Raw genomic sequence first — 22,154 nt, forward strand, 5'->3', positions numbered from 1 at the left:
AAAGTGTTCTGCTATTCATGTTTGAAAAGTAAGAAAGGAATTTTTATCAGAGTAAGAAAGGAATTATGAATAAAATATTTCATTTTTGGAGAATTTATTTGATTCTTTTGAAGTATGCCTGGGACATTTCCTGGGACAACTGGGAAGCAGCATGTTGATTTATCTGAATATTACTGTGGTTCTTCACCTTTGTGGAAATCATATGGGCACTTGGGATGCCAGGTTCTCTTCTCAGATTAAATTAGAATCTCTGGAGGTGGGATCTAGGAATCAGCATTTTTTAAAAACCTATCCAGGCATTCCAGTGATACTTCAGACGTCAAAGTTCTCTGGCAGTACCTACTGTGGAGGGACTTCCCTGCTGGCCCAGTGGCTAAGACTGTACTCCCAATGCAGGGGGCCTGGGTTTGATCCCTGGACAGGGAACTAGACCCCACAAGGGGCAACTAAGGGTTCACATGCCACAACTAAAACTCCTGTGTGCCACAGATGAGATGGGTGCAGCACATGAAATAAAAATTTTAATATTTTTTAAAAGTAAGCAAAACCATTAAAACATTTTTTTAAGTAACTACTGTAATTGTGTACTCATTTGCTTGTGGCAGGCATCACTAATCAAATATGGCACTTTTCCAACCAGAGTTCACAGTCTTAAAAATGCTCTGGGAAGCTCTTGCCAATCAATTCAGAGTTGATATGAATCCTACTTGATATCACAGTTATCAAAGGATATGTGACAGAGTGAGTTGTTCCGTCGAAGGAGATGGGTTTCTTAATGTGGTAACTAACTCCACTGTCTAGCATGAGTCAGCCAAACAACTGTTTTCAGCTACTTGTAACAAAGGACATTTCAGAGACTGTAGGGCATAATATCCATACACTTAGCATATCTCCTTGGAAACCTTGTACCTCTTCTGCCTGATGCTCTACAGCTTCTGCCAACTTCAATGTGCTTTTGCTTCCTTCTACACGAGGAGGACTGTCCTTGGACTTTTCTTGCACTTCAAAGGGCTGAAAGTGCCTGGAAATTTCCATCTCCCTGGGGTAATCCTTAACCACAGAACGAGAGGGAGAGAGAGCAGGAAAACTCCATCTCCCTTTCTTGGAGAGGGTAAAGCTCAGGGGTGTGAGGTCCCCTCAGGAGCTCCCGCCGGGGATCAGCCTGAGACTGCCTCTGTGGGCTTTGGAGGGAGCAATTTGCTTGGCTTCCTCGCCTTCTCTCTTCTGTTTCCCTCACTTCCACCTTAGTTTTCCTGGAGTACTTAGTTAATAAATCTCTGGCTCAGAAATCTTCATACTGAGTCAGTTTTGGGGGAATCCCTACAACAGAGGCTGAAACCTAAGACCTCTAGGCTCTAAGAGCAGCTCTATAAACCAGGCTTTGCATCATGCAGAGTTAGCCCAGCTGGTGGAAACATGTGAAAGGGTTTGGTGGTAACTAACTCTGCTTTCTGGCACAAGTCAACCCAACAACTGTTTTCAGCTACTGTAACAAAGGAAGATTTAGAGACAAATACGAGATAATCCTAAAGGAAATCAACCCTGAATATTCACTGGAAGGACTGATGCTGAAGCTGAAGCTCCAATACTTTGGCTATCTGATGAGAAGAGCCAACTCATTGGAAAAAGACCCTGATGCTGGTAAAGATAGAGGGCAGGAAGAGAAGGGGGAGACTGAAGATGAGACGGTTGGATGGCATCATGGACTCAATTGACATGAGTTTGAGGAAACTCCAGGAGATAATGAAGAACAGGGGTGTTGTCTGGCATGATGCAGTTCATGGGGCTGCAGAGTCGGACATGACTTAGCAACTAGACAACAACAACGAGATAATATTCCTGATCTTCCCAGATCCCCTTGGAAAACTTTGTATCTTTCAGTCTATGAAAAATGTGGGACCTGAATAGGCTACTGATGTGTGAGAAGAGGTAGGGTGTGCTGTATCAATGTGTCGCACAGTGAAGTTATCCGAAGAGTTTTGTATAATGTAGATGCCAAGGTGACGTCCCTAGTGATCGTAATTTCATTAGTCTGGGATGTGGTCTGGACGTTGGCGTGTTTCAAGCTCCCCACGTGAATCTACTGTACAGCCTAAAAGAACCAGCTTCAGAGTACCAAAAATTCCCTCTGGTCAGCCTACTTTAAATTCACATTTCCAGGCTTCCCTGCCCCAAGTATTCTGAAACAAGTACGTCTGTGTATCTAATAAACAATTATGGAAATTTCATCTGTATATAAAAGTAGAAAGAACAGTGTAATGAATACTCACTGAATCTTTGCTTCAATAATTGACTCATGGATGGAGGTTCTTAATGTCTAGGTGCTCTCTAAGCCACAGGTTGAGAAACATTGCAGATTGGTTGTCAAGTTAGCTTTTCAGATGCTGTGACTGCTACCAGGTATATAATAAATACCTAGCTAAGTCCACTGGGAATGTCTGACTTGGTCAGGGATGGCAGATCAGTTTCAACTTGCATACCCTCTCTGATGGATAAGAAGGATTCTGAGGCAGTCTAGGTTCAGCCGGCAAAGACACTATGATTAGTGCTTGATTAAAGGTCTTTAATCTTTAGCTAGCCACTGAGACAGTGTATTATACATGGTTAATAGGCTTTATTTTAAAAAGAATGAGGGTGCTAACTGCCAAATATAACTATATAGGTAGCAAACTATGCCCATTGTTTATAAGAGTGAATGTAGCAGAATGCTCTAATAGGATTAAAATGCAGGGTCATCTCAGGTGACTAGGGGTAAAGAACCCACCTGTCAATGCAGGAGACGTAAGAGACGTGGGTTTGATCCCTGGGTTGGGGAGATCCCCTGGAGGAGGGCATGGCAACCCACTCTAGTATTCTTGCCTGGAGAATCCCATGGGCAGAGGAGCCTGGTGGGCTACAGTCCACAGGGTTGCAAAGAGTCAGACACATCTGAAGCGACTAACACACATACTAACATAATTAATGTTTAGTCTAGATCCGTGTTTATAGTTTGAAAGTACTTTCCTGAAAATGTCTCTCTCATATAGAAAGGTTTCCCAGGTGATCTGTGATTAGCCAGGATTTGTGCTTTAAGAACATCGAGAATATCTTGTTATGTAGAAAATATTTATCACAGATAATACTTGTGTACTCATTTCATTCAAGAAAGTATCAGCTTAGGACAAACTACCAAATTAGTCTTTCAGCAAAGAGCTCAGATTCTAATGTCAGACAGCCTAGGTGGATGTTTAGGCTTTACTATGTTCTGGCTTTGTGACCTTTGGCAAATCTCACCCTCTCTGTGCCTCAGTTGATTTGTAATGAGGTTAATAATAGGACCTACCTCAGGGTGATTCTGAAGATTAGATAAGGTCATACATTATCTAATGTGGTGGCTCAGAGGTTAAAGCGTCTGCCTACAATGCAGGAGACCTGGGTTCGATCCCTGGGTTGGGAAGATCCCCTGGAGAAGGAAATGGCAACCCACTCCGGTATTCTTGCTTTGAGAATCCCATGGACAGAGGAGCCTGGTGGGCTATAGTCCACGGGGTCCCAAAGAGTTGGACACAACTGAGCGACTTCACTTTCACTGCTGGGTGATTCTAAAGATTAGATAAGGTCATACCTGCAAAGGCCTTAGAACAGTGCTTGACAGATGGTATTCAATATTAGAAAATGTTAGAATTCTTCTTTGATAATAAACTCTTTGAGCTTTTCTCTTATCTTTCTGCCTACTCTGATTTTCTATCCCTGCTCATCTTCCTTCAGCCCACTCCAGTACTCTTGCCTGGAAAATCCCATGGACGGAGGAGCCTGGTAGGCTGCAGTCCATGGGGTCACTAAGAGTTGGACACGACTGAGCGACTTCACTTTCACTTTTCACTTTCCTGCATTGGAGAAGGAAATGGCAACCCACTCCAGTGTTCTCGCCTGGAAAATCCCAGGGACGGGGGAGCCTGTTGGGCTGCCGTCTATGGGGTCGCACAGAGTCGGACACGACTGAAGTGACTTAGCAGCAGCAGCATCTTCCTTCTGTTAGATCTTCCAATGTTTTTCTGGGCTTCATCTTAGTTTTCCCTTGCCCTTGTTCCTTTCCCTCCCTTATTTCCCTTTAAACAGTAACACTGAGCTGTTGCCATTCATTTGCTAAGTCGAGTCCAACTCTTTGTGACCCCATGGACTGCAGCATGCTAGGCTTCCCTGTCCTTCACTATCTCCCAGAGCTTGCTCAAACTCAGGTCCACTGAGTCAATGATGCCATCCAACCATCTCATCCTCTGTCGCCCCCTTCTTCTCCTGCCTGGAATCTATCCAACCTCAGGGTCTTTTCCAAAGAGGTGGCTCTTCATACCAGGTGGCCAAAGTATTGGAGTTTTGGCTTCAGCATCAGTCCTTCCAATGAATATTCAGGGTTGATTTCCTTTAGGATTGACTGGTTTGATCTCTTCGCTGTCCAAGGTCTTTCAAGAGTCTTCTCCGGCAGCACAGTTTGAAAGCATCAATTCTTCGGGGTTCAGCTTTCTAGTCCAACTGTACTGTCACTGTATTTTCATCTGTGTAAACGCTCTAAATCCCCCCCCCTAAATATTTAAAAACAAGTTTAAATATAATGTTTTTAAAAAGATTTTGTTGTTGTGGACCATTTTTAAAGTCTTCATTGAATTTTTTACCATACTGTTTACATACCATTTCATGTTTTGATTTTTTGGCCACAATGCATGTGGGATCTAAGCTCCCTGACCAGGGATAGCAAGTGCAACCCCTGCATTGGAAGGCAAAGCCTTAAGCACTGGACCACCAGGGAAGCCTCAATGGAAGGCAGGCAGTATAACATGATGGTCTGAAGTCAGAAAGATGTGGGCTTGAGGTTCAGGTTAACCATGGACTATGGTTATGTGTTCGTGGATCATTTCCTCGACATTTGTACGCCTCAGCTTCCTCATCTGTAAGATGGGGCTGAGAAGAGTACCAATCTCTTAGCATCATTTTAAGGATTAAATGAGACAGTCCACGGAAAAAGGCTAAGCACAGAATCTGAGTCAGAGTAGAGGGTAGCCCTCACTGTTGTTTCCATGAACACGGAGAAATCCAGAAGAACCCTGTCACTGCTCTTGAAGCATGGAAGCCCTAATTCTCCTTGCTGGGTTTGGCCTGAAGTCTGGGCTCTGACATTTCTGATTCCCAAGCATCTCTGAAAGCAAATAGTCACGAACAAGCCTTTCAGAGAAGAGAATAAAGTGGATTTGGAAGCTAAATCCACCCAGAAAGACATAAAACTCCCCTTGCCACACATCTCCCTGTGAGCTGTTGAAATAATTCTCAACTTAGGAGTGAGGCTACCATTGTTATTCTTATAGCCAAGATACTTCTTTACTAGTTGATGGTGTTATTACAGATAAAATGGGGAGAAATGAATCTAAGTTGCCTGGTCCCACAGAGAGTTAATTTCTCATCCCTTGGACTGCCTTCCTGTTCTGGGGATCATTCATTTAGGCGGTTTTCCCAGTGATGGCCCTGGCTGCTTAGCAACCATCAGCTCCAACCTTCTCTGAACAGCGGCAGGAGTTGTTCATATCAGTGCCATCAATTTTTTTAAAGACTATCTCATTTTATGAAAAATTAAACCTCATAAAAATGCAGCTTCCTTATATATGTTGTTCCCAAACAGTGGCTGACAACTCTAATACAGAAACTGAATTGAGAACTGCAAATTCTTGAGTGGTTAGGCACATAAATGTAGGTGTCTTTTAAAAAATCATATATTTTTAAAATATATAACCAGTGCTTTTGAGCACCCTCAAGTAATGTAACCACCAGCCGTCCTTCGTCCTCCCACCATGAAATGGGCATCATTATTCCTGTGTTTGCCCTAAAAGTAGATAGGTGATGGATTCTTCTGCAGTTCCTGAATGCTAATTTCTACCACATTGTTCTACAGCAAAAGCAGAACTCAATTCTATCTTATTTATGTGTGTAGAAATGGATGGTATGAATTTAAATTAATCAGAACACCGTGATGCATCAGAAAATCAATAAATTAAAAGGTCACAAATTTCTCCAAATGATTTTTAGGCTGCTTTGTAATCCTTCTGGGTTTAATCTTCTCTATTAAATTATCTCTGGGTCTACACAATTATTAAGCCAGTAGTGCTCAGTTTAATTAACTCCTGGTATTAATCCTCCCATGGATTATTTGCCTGAGCTTTTTCTAATAATTTCTTGCCTATTCCAGAAACTTGAACCTCACCTACCCTCTTTGGCAAAACAAAACAAAACAACAACAACCAAACCGCCCCCAAAACCCATGCAGTGTGGTAAGTAAAGAAGCATTATGAAAAGCTCAGCTCTTAGACTAGAGGCACGCCACTTGAATTTTCTAAGCTTTAGTGTTCCTATTGGCGAAATGGGGAATAATATCAGTACCTATGGCAGAGTTGTTATGATCATTAAAACACAATGCATTTGAAGCATTTAACAGAAAACTAGAAGATAATATAAATGAAAGTCAAGGAAAACAGACAACTTAAAGTATTGCTTGTACCTCTGTGTTGTGTGTGCTTAGTCGCTCAGTCATGTTTGACTTTTTGTGACCTCAAGGACTGTAGCCCTCCAGGCTCCTCTGTCCATGGAATCCTCCAGGCAAGAATACTGGAGTAGGAGGCCATTCCCTTTTCCAGAGGATCTTTCTGACCCAGGGCTTGAACCTGGGTCTCCTGCATTGCAGGCAGATTCTTTACTGTCTGAGCCATCAGGAAAGCCCCTGGTGGTACCCACACACATACAAGTAGATGAATAGACATTTCAATATTTCTGTTTTCCCCCTCCACAGCTCTCTGTCCTCTCAGCCCTCCCTGAAAAAAGTGTACCTTCAGCATCACCAAGTCAATAGAAATCAATCTGTCAAGTTTTCATTAAACAATCAGTATTCTTTTCTAAATGTAACTCCTTTTCATTCAACTTTAGCTTTCGCTGGAGTGTTGTGAGACATACATGTTCAAATAACATACTGAATATATCAGATTAGAAAAATCCATTTTTAATACTTAGGGGCAAATGAACTGGCTTGAAGTTGGTTGAATGGAGTACAATTTCATCAGCATCGTCATAGGCAAACATGAGCATGTTCACATACGGTGGGTGGGAGGCGGGTGGCCCAGAGGACAGAGAGATTTCAAGACTGGTTCTTGGAGGTGCATATCATCTGGTTATTTCAGTGTCTCTGCAATATTTTGCTTTCTCATCCTGTCCAATAAACAGTACTTCCTTTCCCTGGAGGGCTCTAGCTTCACAATCGACAGCATTGGAATATTTCTACATCAGCAGTTTCTGATTTTGAGAGTGAAGCTGGAAGGTAAATACTGCTAGCGGCTTTTCATTTACTCAAAATGCCTACCCTTTGGTCCACAGTTCCCTTTTTGAGAGGATTTCACCCCATCTGGCTTCAGTGTGCTCCCAAATGAACATGCTTTTGGGATGGCCTTAGATATTAAATCATCATCTAAACTGTAATTGCACAGTTATTGGTTTAGGTACTAGCTGTGGCTATTAAGGCCCTTCTCTTCATCATCCACTTTCTTCAAAGCCAGGCATCAAGGTGATTTCAGTGATGGCATTTGTGACCTGCCACAGAAGGCAGTGGGGGGACTTCTCCCTGGATGGCTGGGGGCACAGAATTCATTCCCAATGTAATCCAGCAACTCTGAAAAGTTAATGGACTGACATTTTCTCCTGATTTCCTCCACATCTGCCCTAGAGGGTCGGTTCACAGCTCTTATTTCTATTTTTATAATGGTTTTTATGACCACCCTTTTCAGTCTTATGTTCTGCATCAAAGTGCTTTACAGGGAAACGAAATAGACCTTTAAACCATTCTAGTCAGCTTGCTCCTGAATCTCATAAGGACATTCTTCATGATTATGAAAGTTGAGGATGAAATATATCCTGGGTTAGCATCTTTAGTAAAACAGATCGAGGATTCAAAAATGGGATGTCACTGTTCCGTATATATGTACACAAATGAACTGACAAAAGAGAAAGAGATTCACAGACTTGGTTGCCAGTGGGTGAGGTTGGGGGAGAGATAGTTAGGGAGTTTGGGATCAACAAGTACACACTGTTATGTTTAAAATGGATAACCAACAAGGACCTGCTGTATAGTACAGGGAACTCTGCTCAATGTTATGTGTCAGCCTGGATGGGAGAGGGGTTTGGAGGAGAATGGATACACGTATATGTACCGCTGAGTTCCTCTGCCATCCACCTGAAACTATCACAGCATTGTTAATTGGCTGTACTCCAATATATTAAAAAAAAAGTTTAAAAATAGGATGTAACTGAAGTCAGCAGGAGAAGAATGCTCCTAAATTTGTATTTATCGTTATTTGGGAGGTAGAAATTGCCAGAATCTTTATCCATTGAAGAATTGAGGCTTTTGAACTGTGGTGTTGGAGAAGACTCTTGAGAGTCCCTTGGACTGCAAGGAGATCAGCCCTGGGATTTCTTTGGAAGGAATGATGCTAAAGCTGAAACTCCAGTACTTTGGACACCTCATGCGAAGAGTTGACTCATTGGAAAAGACTCTGATGCTGGGAGGGATTGGGGGCAGGAGGGAAAGGGGACGACAGAGGATGAGATGGCTGGATGGCATCACTGACTCGATGGACGTGAGTTTGAGTGAACTCCAGGAGTTAGTGATGGACAGGGAGGCCTGGTGTGCTGCAGTTCATGGGGTCGCAAAGCGTCGGACACGACTGAGCAACTGAACTGACTGAACTGAACTTACTCTCAAAATCCTCTGCCCCCATGTTTAACTGATCACATAAATAGTTTTGGAATAATGGATCATGCCTGTACCAGATTCCATTTTTTCTTTTGTCGGCCTGGTATATTCATGGAAAAATAATTATGTATATCCAAGATACTTAAAAATCTTAAGACTTGTTAAAAATGGGAGTAAAATTATTAACGAGAGTTTAAGATATTAACTCTTTCACAAAAAGCGAAAACTAAAGCTTTCCCTTTTCTCAGAATCTTTGATATCAGAGGATCTGGCACTGAAAGAATTCGGCTCTGCTTGAAGAATCTGAATAAATAATTCTTTTGCTAAAGTTTTGCAATGCATTTTCACTGCATCTCTACAGAAAGCAGACTACTCCTTAGTTTTCCAACCTCCAGAGTTTCCATAGTCACTGAATTCAGTCGCTCAGTCATGTCCAACTCTTTGCAACCCCATGAATCACAGCACGCCAGGCCTCCCTATCCATCACCAACTCCCGGAGTTCACTCAAACTCACGTCCATCGAGTTGGTGATGCCATCCAGCCATCTCATCCTCTGTCGTCCCCTTCTCCTCCTGCCCCCAATCCCTCCCAGCATCAGAGTCTTTTCCAATGAGTCAACTCTTCACATGAGGTGGCCAAAGTACTGGAGTTCCAGCTTTAGCATCATTCCTTCCAAAGAAATCCCAGGGCTGATCTCCTTCAGAATGGACTGGTTGGATCTCCTTGCAGTCCAAGGGACTCTCAAGAGTCTTCTCCAACACCACAGTTCAAAAGCATCAATTCTTTGGTGCTCAGCTTTCTTCACAGTCCAACTCTCACATCCATACATGACCACTGGGAAAACCATAGCCTTGACTAGACGGACCTTGGTTGGCAAAGTAATGTCTTTGCTTTTCAATATGTTATCTAGGTTGGTCATAACTTTCCTTTCAAGGAGTAAGCGTCTTTTAATTTCATGGCTGCAATCACCATCTGCAGTGATTTTGGAGCCCCCAGAAATAAAGTCTGACACTGTTTCCACTGTTTCCCCATCTATTTCCCATGAAGTGACAAGACCAGATGCCATGATCTTCCTTTTCTGAATGTTGAGCTTTAAGCCAACTTTTTCACTCTCCTCTTTCACTTTCATCAAGAGGCTTTTTAGTTCCTCTTCACTTTCTGCCATAAGGGTGGTGTCATCTGCATATCTGAGGTTATTGATATTTCTCCCGGCAATCTTGATTCCAGCTTGTGCTTCTTCCAGCCCAGCATTTCTCATGATGTACTCTGCATAGAAGTTAAATAAGCACGGTGACAGTATACAGCCTTGACGTACTCCTTTTCCTATTTGGAACCAGTCTGTTGTTCCATGTCCAGTTCTAACTGTTGTTTCCTGACCTGCATATAGGTTTCTCAAGAGGCAGGTCAGGTGGTCTGGTATTCCCATCTCTTTCAGAATTTTCCACGGTTTATTGTGATCCACACAGTCAAAGGCTTTGGCATAGTCAATAAAGGAGAAATAGATGTTTTTCTGGAACTCTCTTGCTTTTTCGATGTTCCAGCAGATGTTGGCAATTTGATCTCTGGTTCCTCTGCCTTTTCTAAAACCAGCTTGAACATCTGCAAGTTCACAGTTCATGTATTGCTGAAGCCTGGCTTGGAGAATTTTGAGCATGACTTTACTAGCATGTGAGATGAGTGCAATTGTGTAGTAGTTTGAGCATTCTTTGGCATTGCCTTTCTTTGGGATTGGAATGAAAACTGACCTTTTCCAGTCCTGTGGCCACTGCTGAGTTTTCCAAATGTGCGGGCATATTGAGTGCAGGACTTTCAGAGCATCATCTTTCAGGATTTGAAATAGCTCAACTGGAATTCCATCACCTCCACTAGCTTTGTTCATAGTGATGCTTTCTAAGGTCCACTTGACTTCACATTCCAGGATGTCAGGCTCTAGGTGAGTGATCACACCATTGTGATTATCTGGGTTGTGAAGATCTTTTTTGTACAATTCTTCTGTGTATTCTTGCCACCTCTTCTTAATATCTTCTGCTTCTGTTAGGTCAATACCATTTGTGTCCTTTATCGAGCCCATCTTTGCATGAAATGTTCTCTTGGTATCTCTAATTTTCTTGAAGAGATCTCTAGTCTTTCCCACTCTGTTGTTTCCCTTTATTCCTTTGCATTGATGGCTGAGGAAGGCTTTCTTATCTCTTTCTTGGTATTCTTTGGAACTCAGCATTCAGATGCTTATATCTTTCCTTTTCTCCTTTGCTTTTTGCTTCTCTTCTTTTCACAGCTATTTGTAAGGCCTCCCCAGACTGAACAGATCATTAAATGAGAGTAAAGGAAATTTTGGAATGCCTCACTGGCAAAGGAATCTAAACAATTCTCTCTCTTTAAGGAGACATACGGGCTGTGAAATCAGTTATTCAAATCCATATGAAAGAGTTAACAAGGCCCATTTCTTCCTCTTCAGCATATGTAGGCCAAATGAAATCCTGTCCACATCGTATTCCTTCTATTCCTGTAGCGATTCTTTCTAGAATTATTAAAGAAATGTCTTTATTCTTATGAGTGGATTGGCTTTATGATTTTTGTCGAGTTATCTCATAAATAATCATTTTATTGTAGGAGAGGTTTTGAAATAAGAACTGTTTTGATTTTTAGGATAAATAAACGGAAAATAGTAATTCTGGTTTCAATTATCAGTATACTTCTAGTTAGAATAGTTGGTTTTTGTTTTTTTTTTCCTGGAAAGGTGACCAACAGTCCTGGTTTGCCTGGGCAGTTTCTGGGTGTGTGTGTGTAGGACTTTCCACGCTACACTGGATCTTGCATGCTTAGTCACTCAGTTATATCTGAACCCACAAACTGTAGCCTTCCAGGCTCTTCTGTCCATGGGGTTTTCCCTGTAAGAACTGGAGTGGGTTGCCATTTCCTCCTTCAGGGGATAGTCCTGGGTAAGCTGAGACCACTGGTGACTGTAGAACAGACTATGAATGTGAACATTCATCTTTCCATTAGGATACATTTCATACTTTCATTCTTCAAATCCATAAACATTTCTGCTGAGATAAAAACCTTTTAATCATGTAACCGGCCTACTCTTTTCTCATAGTCATTATGTTGCTTTGAAGTGTTTTTAGCATCTTCTTTGTATTTGTCAGTCAGTTTCCCAATTGAAACGTCAGTGTTTCAAGGTGAGAGCCCACACCCATAGCTCTGTTTGCTCTATCACACTAAGGAATTCCCTTCAATTTTTTATTATTGATGGGGATTAACAGACTTATCTAAATTCCTGCCTGTCTTTTCAACGGATTTGACTAATTTCATTCTTAACCACTGCCAACTGTTAAAATAACTGGTTTGACTGACATTTTAACTAAATGAATCAATTGTTTTCACTGGTCAGTTAAAGCGAAACAAATTCTATTTCTGTGAAAGCCTGTCAGTTACTATAAAATCTCAGCTGTTTTTCCTGTGGCTACCCTTTCAGTTTCTCACTAGTTATTAATGTGGTTGATCCTGGAGGACTGTTTACTGCTGGAAATCTAAAGATTTTCCTCATCAATGTCAACAATAAGGACCCCATTCTTACCTGAAGGTAAGGAAATAAATGTATTCTTTTAAATTGGTCTTGAAAATTGAATATGAAAATGTAGTCTCTGAAATTCATTATGAAATTTCCATTAGAATGAAATAGCTTTTCTTTTCTTTCTCCCCTGAGAAGGAAAAGAAAAAAGAAAAAAAAGTCAGATGTAAGCAATCTCTTAAGTTTGCAAATAAAAGGCTTTCTTAACAGCTGAAGGCAAAGTAGTTTTTTAATGTATAAAACATATTGAAATTGCAATAGAATTAGGTATTTATGCAAAATATTCTTAATATCTGATGGGCTGATTTGTCTCTTATTGCTCTCAAGGAAAATTCTGGTGATAATTATCACCAAGAATTTTATAAAACCATACTGAAGGGACAGCATTTCTAAAAAATTAGTGCTTACACTAGGGAGCTAAGAGCTCAGTGGTTTAGCATAGTCTCTAGAGCCAGATAGCCTTGGGGTCAAATCCTCTCTTAGACACCTTGGTATTTACTTCTGAAAGTTACTTACTTTCTTAAAATCTGTTTCCACATCTGTAAAATGGTACCTACTTCCTGGGACTGCTATGAGGAATAAATGAGGAAACACAAGGTAAGTGCTTAGCATTGAGTCTAAACTCTAGGCAAGTATTCAATAAATGGGCTAACTCCAAGGTCCATACTTTCCACCCTCATACTGCCTCTAGCCTCGACCCCTCTACCACCAGAACAAGTGGAAAACAACACACACCAAACCGTTGCCACTCTGATAGTCTTCTCTTTTAAATCAAGATCATTCAATATGGAAAATGCTATTTTGAGTGTTACCTCTGCAAATTCAGCTCTGCCCAGTGAAGTCAACATCACACTGGATGAGGAAATTCCAACTGGGAAAACGGTTGCCAGGCAGCCAAAGATTACTTGGGTGACTTAACCTTTGAACTAGATCCAAGGAAGTCGTACTTTGCAGTTGACAAAGGTAGGTTTGAGTGTTCTTAAATTCTCTCCCTTATTTTCTACTATTATCATTTGTATTATGTCTCCTTTGCAAGACTGAATTCCTTGAGGGTAGATATCAGATTGTCTGCATTTTCAGAACCCCTAAAGAAGCATATGGTAGATCTTAATATGCATCTCTTGCATAAGTTTCGGGAAAACCTTGTCTTTTGTCCACTCGTGAGCTAAGTTATGGGTCCTCATGGCTGCCACAGAAGGCCAGCTCTCCACTCTTTCGATCTTCTAGTGCATCTTTTTAGGCTGAAATCACTTCCCTCTCTGCTCCATGGTCACATTTTTGTGAGAGAGAATCTCTCTGGACTTTCTAGAATCCATCATTCCCTTCTTGCCCAGTCATGTTGTGGGTAGATCAGGTTATGTGGAATGTAAGACTTCTTTGGGGACTGAACAGATAACAAAGGTGGTCTCTAGCACATCTGCAAGCTTAAGCCATTGTAGCAGATGCTGTCTGTGTCTCTTCAGGCCTTAACATTTTTGTGGCCTGATTTCCAGCTGCCAGGATCTGCATTTCTTTGCTTGATTTCTTTGCTTGGGGTCTGCCCTTCTCCTCCTCTGCAAAGAGCAGGTTGGAAATGTTCAAAAAACACTACCTATCCCCACAAGCTTTCAACCAATGACTAAAGAGAACTGGTGTACAAATACTCCCGTTTTTTGCCCTTGGAGAAACAATTCTTTCTTTCTTTCTTTCTTTTTTTTTTTCCTGATGTGGACCATTTTTAAAGTTTTTATTGAATTTGTTAAAATATTGCTGCTATTTTATGTTTTGGTTTATTGGTCATGAGCCATGTGGGATCTCGGCTTCCCCACCAGGGATCAAACCCACACCTCTTGTGTTGGAAGGTGAAGTCTTAACCACTGGACCACTAGGGGAGTCCCTGGAGGGAAAATTTTGAGTGCATGCTTCTCACTGGCTTACAGAGTTCCCCAGTGGTATTAAACTGCAAGTTGCCCACAGTGGTAACCTGCTTGGTAATGACTGAACTTTTTTATTGGCAGCCTTTCCTTTCCTGTCTCACTTCGCCCATCCCCCAGTGCTCCAGATCTGCTCCCACATAAGCTACTTGCACTCAGATTCTCGTCTTGGGTTCTATTCCTGGGGGCAGGCACCATCCCCTCCAACCTGAATTTCTGCATAGATATCTTAACTGGGCTTCTGCTGAGCAGAGCTGCTACAGTGAATTTGTTTAAAAGTCAAGCTGGGGACTTCCCTGGCAGTCCAGTAGTTAAGATGCTGGACATCCCCTACAGGGGGTACAGGTTCAGTCCCTGGACAAAAAGATTCCACATGCTATGCAGCACAGCCAAAAAAAAAAAAAAAAAAAGAAGGAAAAAGAAAAAGTCAAATTGTATCATATAAAATTATCCTGTAAGTTTCCTTTGCCCTTGGAATGCAATCCAGACTTCTGATTTCATCCCCAAGACCTTGCTTTCCCTGGCCCCTGCCTCTCCCTCCAACCTCATCCTGTTCCTTGTCTTCCTTGTCTATTATACTACCACCAAATGACTGACTGCCTTAGGATCTCTGTCCTTGCATTTTCAGGACCTCACCCTTAGACATTATTTTTAATCACATCACAGTTTTCATTTCCTTGTTGTTGTTGTTCCATCGCTAAGTTGTGTCCTACTCTTTTTCATTTCCTTAAGAACGTCTATTTGAAATTCTTTTCTTGTTTATACTTGCTTAGTGTTGGCCTCTCAGCCCAGATTGTAAATTCTGTAAAGGAAGCGATTTAATTGTGGCTCATCCAGTATTCAAGACAGTTTCCAACCGATAGCTGGCATTCCATATATGCTTGTTCAAATTGAATGGATGGATGGATGGACTGGGTGGGAGAAGTCTGATGAGTTATGATCCCCTTAATGTGTTTTCATGTATGATGTTCTCTCTGCTGGGAATGATCTCCATTCACCATTCTTTCCTTATCTGATATATCCTTCAAGGCCTAAAATAAAGACCACCCTTCTAGAAAATCTTCCCTGTTTCCCTAAGCCCAAAACAACTTTGTTTTGCTACTTGCTAGTAGAATAATGAGGGTATTTTGGTGATAAACAATTACACACTGTGTCTACATTTTGAATCAGCTTCTTAATTCTAATGAGTGGGGCATAATTCACACTTTATTTTTTCCATCGCTATGTAATAAAGTAATTTTGAAAATGACACACAGGCCAGTTTGCAGCAAGATGTGCTGTTTTGTTGCAGAGCATGGAACAGTGGTTACCATGTCTTGCCTTGATGTGGAGAGAGCTGAGTTTGCACGTGATCAGTCCTTCTCCAGTTAAAGCTTGTGACGGTGACTGGCAGTGTGTGGCCATCCTGGTGACTGTCTATCTGTTGCATGAATGACAATGCACCTTTTTATGATCAGTATCTGATTAGGTGAGCTGAGACAGGTGGCTGAGGTAAGAATTTCAAGTGAGTGGAGAGCAGAGGTATTGTATTGCTATGTTTATTGGCTCAACCAGACCCATGGTTGATCATCACGTTGATGCTTATTGAGTCTCATATTCTGGTTCTCAGAAATCACTTGTTGAAATCCAGGTTTTCTGGATCTGACAGTAAGTTGTTAAAAGCTTAAGTTTTGGAGTCACAGCCCTGGATTGGATTCCTGGTTCTATCACACAAGAGCTCTGTGATCTTGGGTAATTTACTGAAACCTTCTCATCTTCAATTTCTTTCTTTATAAAATGGGATGACAATACTACTTACTCTTTAGGGTGGGTACTCTTTAGAATAAATGGGATAATTTATATAACATTCTCAGCATAGTGCTGAGCATGTGGTGTGAATTTCATAAATGCCGTTTATCACAGTTTCGTAATCCCTTATTTGAAAACCTTTTGCTCTGGCTGTATTTCAAGACAAAGACTTTTGAATTTTAGAAAGGTAATATGGCGTGTCTACCATATATTATGCAATTACCCACTATTCAAATTCATAAATATCTCTGCTGTGAAACACAGAAATACTCAAACTAAGTGGAACAAAGAAAGATCTGGCTTGTCAGGTTAGGTCAGGCTTTGATGATCTCAGTAAATTATGAGAAAGTCTTGTTTCGGGCTTTTGGAATTTGGATATGGGATTATGGGGTTGAGTTTCTGTCAGTATGGCTATTTTTATTATTTGAAGCTCAGTTTCCAAATCTACAATTCTGTGACTTTCTTTGTCTCCCCTCCCCTATCCCAATCAAACTCTCAACTACATGTGAGACAGTTGCCCCCCAGCCTACCTCCTGTTTCCTAAACTTTATCTCTGATTATCTAATGATAAATAAAGCCTAGTTTCTGCTAATTACTACTCATGTGGTTTTGTTTGGGCCCGAATTACTCTACCTTTCAAATGAAAATGATAATTGCACCTACCTCATAGCAATGCTTAGAATTTGTTCTGTACAGAGGTTGGCAGTCACTAAATGATACCTTCCTTTTCCTTTTCTTTCTCCTTCTTATCCACCCTGTTTCTCCAGGATCATAGTTAATTAATCAAATACCTACTCTATGATGAATGCAGTCCTATAGTCCCTGGAGATATGGAGTATTTGCTATGGTCTTCAGCTGTAAGAAGGTTGTCTCTTGTTATGATGATATGGTGAATACATATAAAGCAAAAAAAAAAAAAAAAAAAAAAAAGATAATTTAATATTAAGTTATATGTGTGGTGCTTTCCTTGTTAAAAGAAGAATATGCAGGACTAGAGCATTTGGGGGAGCTTCCTGAAGGGGTGAGATATACCTGAGTCTGTGAAGAATGACTAGGATTTTAGAGGGTGAAGGCTTAACAGTGAGCATCTGGGGCAGAGGGTTCCCAGTGAAGACATGGGAAACTTTACAGAGATGGAATTAAGTCCAGTGTAACTACTGGGTAAAGGTTGTCTCTCTTGACCACATCATGTAGATGCTCTAGACTCGGACAATCTTCAAGAATTATCTGATTCCAACTCATGCCTTCTCCACTGAGGTGATGTCCTTGATAGCCTTCCAAACAAGTACCTATCTGGGTGGAGAATAGAAATACTCCCAGAAAATGAGCAGTCAGACTACATTCATAGCACCTTTTGGGAAATGACTCCCAGATGATGCTCCAAAGCAGAACTGTCTGTCCCAGGAGAAGTAGAGCTGTCACACGTGTACATTATCTGAACTAGTGGATGTTTATGAGGAAAGTATTACCTTTTAAGACTATCCATCTAAAGCATTTTCTTCCCCCTCCTTAAAAGATAAAACAGATACACAGGCCAAGAGATGATTGCAAAAGACACAGTAGTTGCAAAACTCCAGTGTCATGACCTTGATGAACCTCCTGATACAATACATTATGCTCCGAGCTTGCGGCTAATTGGTTCTGGAAAACTCTTTGAGCAAGTGCCAACTGCTGGAAATTTCATCCAGGTGAGCACCAGGTGCTGCTTCTCCAGGGATTTTCCCGAGGAGATGGAGTCATTTCATGGCCACAGTGTGGTTGGTGTGGGTGCATTCAGCAGTGGGAGCTGGGACACAGCAGAGAAGGGTCTGGAAGGCATTCGGGCAAGTCCTTCAGTATTTTGATACCGGACACCATCATCTTACCATTAGCACAAAATAATTGACTCCCTGTTTAGCTGCAGAAATGAATCAGAGGCTAAAATAGATGCTGATTTTCTCAAAGATAAGTCTGTTTGACTACATGTGTGATGATGGCTCATCCTTCTGGCATTGGGAGTGAGAGATCAGCTTCTTTCTCCACCCTTAAGAGGTCGTAAATTTTCCACTGACAGAGGGGGACATAGTAAATTTTTTTTCCCCCTTTGCAAGATTGAGTTGTGCTTTGGGAGAATCCTCCTTCTAACTTCTAATTTCCACAGGTCTATTATTTTTTTTTTCCCTCAAAGTTCCAATCCCTAAAAAAAAAAAATACTGATCCCGGTTAGGTTGGCATAATTGTTCCTTAACCAAAGCATCACCAAACACTCCTTCTCAGCCAAAAGACATGGGTGAGAAAGCCACTGATGATCTTTCTCATTTTTGGGTCCAAACCCACCCTAAATTTTCTGGAAAACTCCACAAGTTACAAGTTGAGCGTTTGCATATGTTATGAATTTTTAAGATTAGCCACTGAGCCAAGCGGTTTCCTGAGTTGATGTTCATTTTGAAATGCAATGCAAAACTATCATTTTAAAAAGAGAATTTGGAGAAAGATGGCAATTTTGTAAACACAATGCTAACATTTGAGCCTTTCCATATGCTTGCTCTGCTTCTGAACAACTCCTTCCACCTGTTGCCCACCTCTAATTAATTTCTATATTTTCATAATTATCCTTTGGGTCTTAAATGTCATTCATTCCTGAAAGCTTTCTTTTACTATTTGAACCTGCTAAGTTCTCTTACATATGTTTTTGAGTCGTTTATTTCTGTGTTTCAATACCTTTCATAGTGCTTGGTGCATAGTGGGTACTCAGTATAACTTAATGAATGAATGAATGATTTAATGAATGAGATACTCAGTTTAAAAATGTAGTTAAAACATTTTTAACCTGGGTCCCGAACACCTAGGTACTTGATGTCATGTTGGCCAATTCCAATTAATGCCAGCTGAGATTCATGCCAATACTATTACATGAGGACTGTCTTCAAGTCTCTGTTGTGGGATCATATTGTTTATTGCTATATCCCTAATACCTACAATTGTACTTGGCACTTAATTAATACTCAGTAAATATTTTTTAAATGGTGAGTGACTTGTCATAATAGGAGTAGCTATATTTATTAGTATGCTTTATCACTTCCAAAGTGCTTTCAAAACATTTTCTCTTTTAAAATATTTCGCTCAAGATCATACAATTAGCATGCGATAAAGACAGGCCATGACCCATGCTTCCCTTCTACTATGCTAGGATGCTTTCTCCAAAAATAAGCTACTTTGGAAGATCAAAGATGTCCCTTTGTTCCACCAAAATGCCTACTTCTGTGTGTCAGTTTTGACCAGTCTCAAGAATATTCTAATGCTATCATTATTAAATGAAAATGGCTGTGCCCTTTCATTTTCCAGAATGATCTATTACTTAAAATATGTACATTAAACAAAAAGTCAATAATTTTCTCTGAAATAATGTTGTACTGCAAGGTTGTAAAAGAATTGGATTATGAGGACCCAGACATAGTTTCAGCAGGCCATATCTATGAAATGACAATTTCAGTATTTGATGACTTACATCCCTTCCGTACAGGTAAGCTTGATAAATTTCATGGAACATTAAGTGTCTTTTCTTTAGACTGTGCACTTTAGATTTTAAAATGTAAAACTTCATTATATTGGGGACAGTTTCATTAAACTAGACAAGGGAGAAAGGGGAGACTTAGATTCATGTTGGAAGTTATCATTAGGTCTGCGAGTGTTGTTCATCTCTTAGCACACCTTATGCAAAACACAATTCTTAAATGCAAGTCTGGCTAGAGATCCTTGGAGCTGGAAGTGGGATGTGTTAGGGACACACAGAGCCCAATCCTAATGCTTGTTACTGAAACGATTTTCTGTCAGTAGTGTCTCCACTTCAGACTGGGGGACTTACACATAACAGAAAATTTTTTCACTCTTCTGGAGCCTGGCAAGTCCATATCAAGGCACTGTCAGACTTGGTGTCTATAGAGGGTCTGCATCCTGCTCTTAGATGTTTGTCTTCTCACCGTGACTTCACATGGAAGAATAGGCAAGAGGCACTCTCTGGGGTGTCTTTTTAAGAGCGTTAATCCCATCATGAGAGTTCCACCCTTATGACATGTCATCATACCAAAGACCCTCTCCATCCTAATACCATCACAGTGGGAGAATAGGTTTTAGTATATAAATTTTGGAGGAACATAAACATTCAGTTCATAGCATTTAGTAATGCCAAATACCTCTTATTTGGAAAGAGCCAGATATTGGGTCACGTGTAGTCCACACATATGAGTAATAGGATTTTTTTGGGGGGGGGGAGTTGCCTGTATCATTATTTTACGTGATACAGGTAGAGCCATTTTTAATGCAAACGGTGGGACAGTGCCAGATTCCACAGCTCATTCCTTTGTGAGTCCCTTGACATTTGTGGATTTAAGAGTCCTGGTTTTGCTAATTGTAAAACACCCTCGGGCACAGATTTAAATTGTGTGCTGTGAAGCCAGAGCAGAGTGCCTAGCTGGTGAAATGAGCTTAGCCAATCACCAGACACCTGCTTCTCTGCTAATTGTTGTACAAATGAGAACATGCATTAAGTGGCTCAATAGGTCATTTATGTGTTCAACAACATGTTATCACATTTAAGAGTGAATTAGTAGCTGTAGAGGTAGTTGTGAAAATAAGGTTGCACAAGTTTCCAGATACGTCTATTATTAATGACAGCCGTCTATTTTATATGGAAAGTATGGTAATAAGTGATCTAGGAGGTGGGTTGGCATCAAAGATGTCCAAAAAGAAGTGAGTGTTTGGGTGGAGAACACAGGGTTACTAGTAGAATGTCAATGCTTGCTACGGGAGAGCCTGGAACATGGACACTGCTTGTGTTTCATGTTTTATCTCTTGTGCCATCTCTAAGCAATTGGTGGTGGTTGCCTAGATCATTGAATTGAGAAGGATTCTGAGGTTGCCTCTGAAAGCAGTGCAAAGAGCACTGTGTTATGGAATTAAGCAGGTGGCATCATGGCAGCATCCATATGTTTTGCAACCAAAAAAAATTTATTGCTGAACGTTCAGCAACAGGTCTAGAGCTCTTTAAATCCCTCTTGACTCTCTGATGTAAGAGTTTTAATAGGATTCAGTTTACAAATGTCATTTGTAAACTTACGTGATCCAACTATGCGGATAAATGATCTGTACAGGACAGAGACACAGCATGACAGTATGCCCACAAGTTTTCTTAGGTCTTCTCTGCTCCCCACTGGTGGAGTTTCATTGGTTCATGCAAAAGCCTGTAACAAAGCCCAACAAACCTTTTAGGAAAAATGCTTTTTCTTGTAGTTACTCATCCTGATGGCCTCACAAATCAAAATAGAATCTGCCCTTTTCACCAGAGTTGAGCCTTTTTCCAAGAAGAAGAGAAAAAAAAAAATCTCTCATGGTAATAAATCCACATCTTCTCTGGTCCCCACACCCCAGTATATTCCCAGCAGCTGCTCATAAAGAATGCTTGTAACACCCCACATGTGGTTCAGTCTATTTTTATAGGCCAATCAATTAGCACAATTTTGAGTCTTTATGGGTGCAATAAAAATCATAGTATGGCAAAGCTATAAGTGGCATCTGTTCTTAAGGCACATAAATGGAGTTTATTGAGGGAAATATAGAGGTTTTCACATAAATCACCTGTCTCCATGCAAAGTGCTTTTTACTCTTTCTTGGTGGTCACGCATACCTTCGAGATGCTGAGAAAGCTATAGACCCTATACCTAGGAAAACACACATAATGTATACCAAAATATAAGGAATGAAACAGATTCTCTGAAATCAAGATTCTATGGGTCTCAGATTAAATTTTCTTGTTTGAAAATGCATAGCATAGACTTTCAAGAGAGACAAGATACAAGTATTCTTCAGAGCACAGTTTCTACAAGATGATCAACTAGAAAAAAACTCCATGGTCAAGTACATTTGGGAAGTGTCAACTACAAATTGGCACTTGCCATTGGCAGCTGCCATCTACCTCTATAAGGATTAAAGCTGATTTTCAACACACCCTAAAAGGAGTTCAGGGTGGAAAGCAGAAATGAGGTACACTGTGCTCAGGGAACGGAGAAGGCAATGGCACCCCACTCCAGTACTCTTGCCTGGAAAATCCCATGGACAGAGGAGCCTGGTAGGCTGCAGTCCATGGGGT

The 22,154-nt window shown here is 40.9% G+C and overlaps 1 protein-coding gene across 1 annotated transcript in view; it reads right to left on the reverse strand.

Moving 5' to 3' along the window:
* C22H3orf49 (chromosome 22 C3orf49 homolog) overlaps window positions 1-22,154 on the reverse strand; it is a 97,650-nt gene that overhangs the window by 41,022 nt on the left and 34,474 nt on the right. Inside the window, 2 exon segments of the mRNA XM_070359806.1 lie at window positions 12,336-12,459; window positions 21,126-21,249. The gene's annotated coding sequence lies outside the window, so the exon portion shown is untranslated.

The sequence above is a fragment of the Bos mutus genome, chromosome 22 (genome assembly GCF_027580195.1).
Source record: "Bos mutus isolate GX-2022 chromosome 22, NWIPB_WYAK_1.1, whole genome shotgun sequence".
Lineage (NCBI taxonomy): Eukaryota > Metazoa > Chordata > Mammalia > Artiodactyla > Bovidae > Bos > Bos mutus.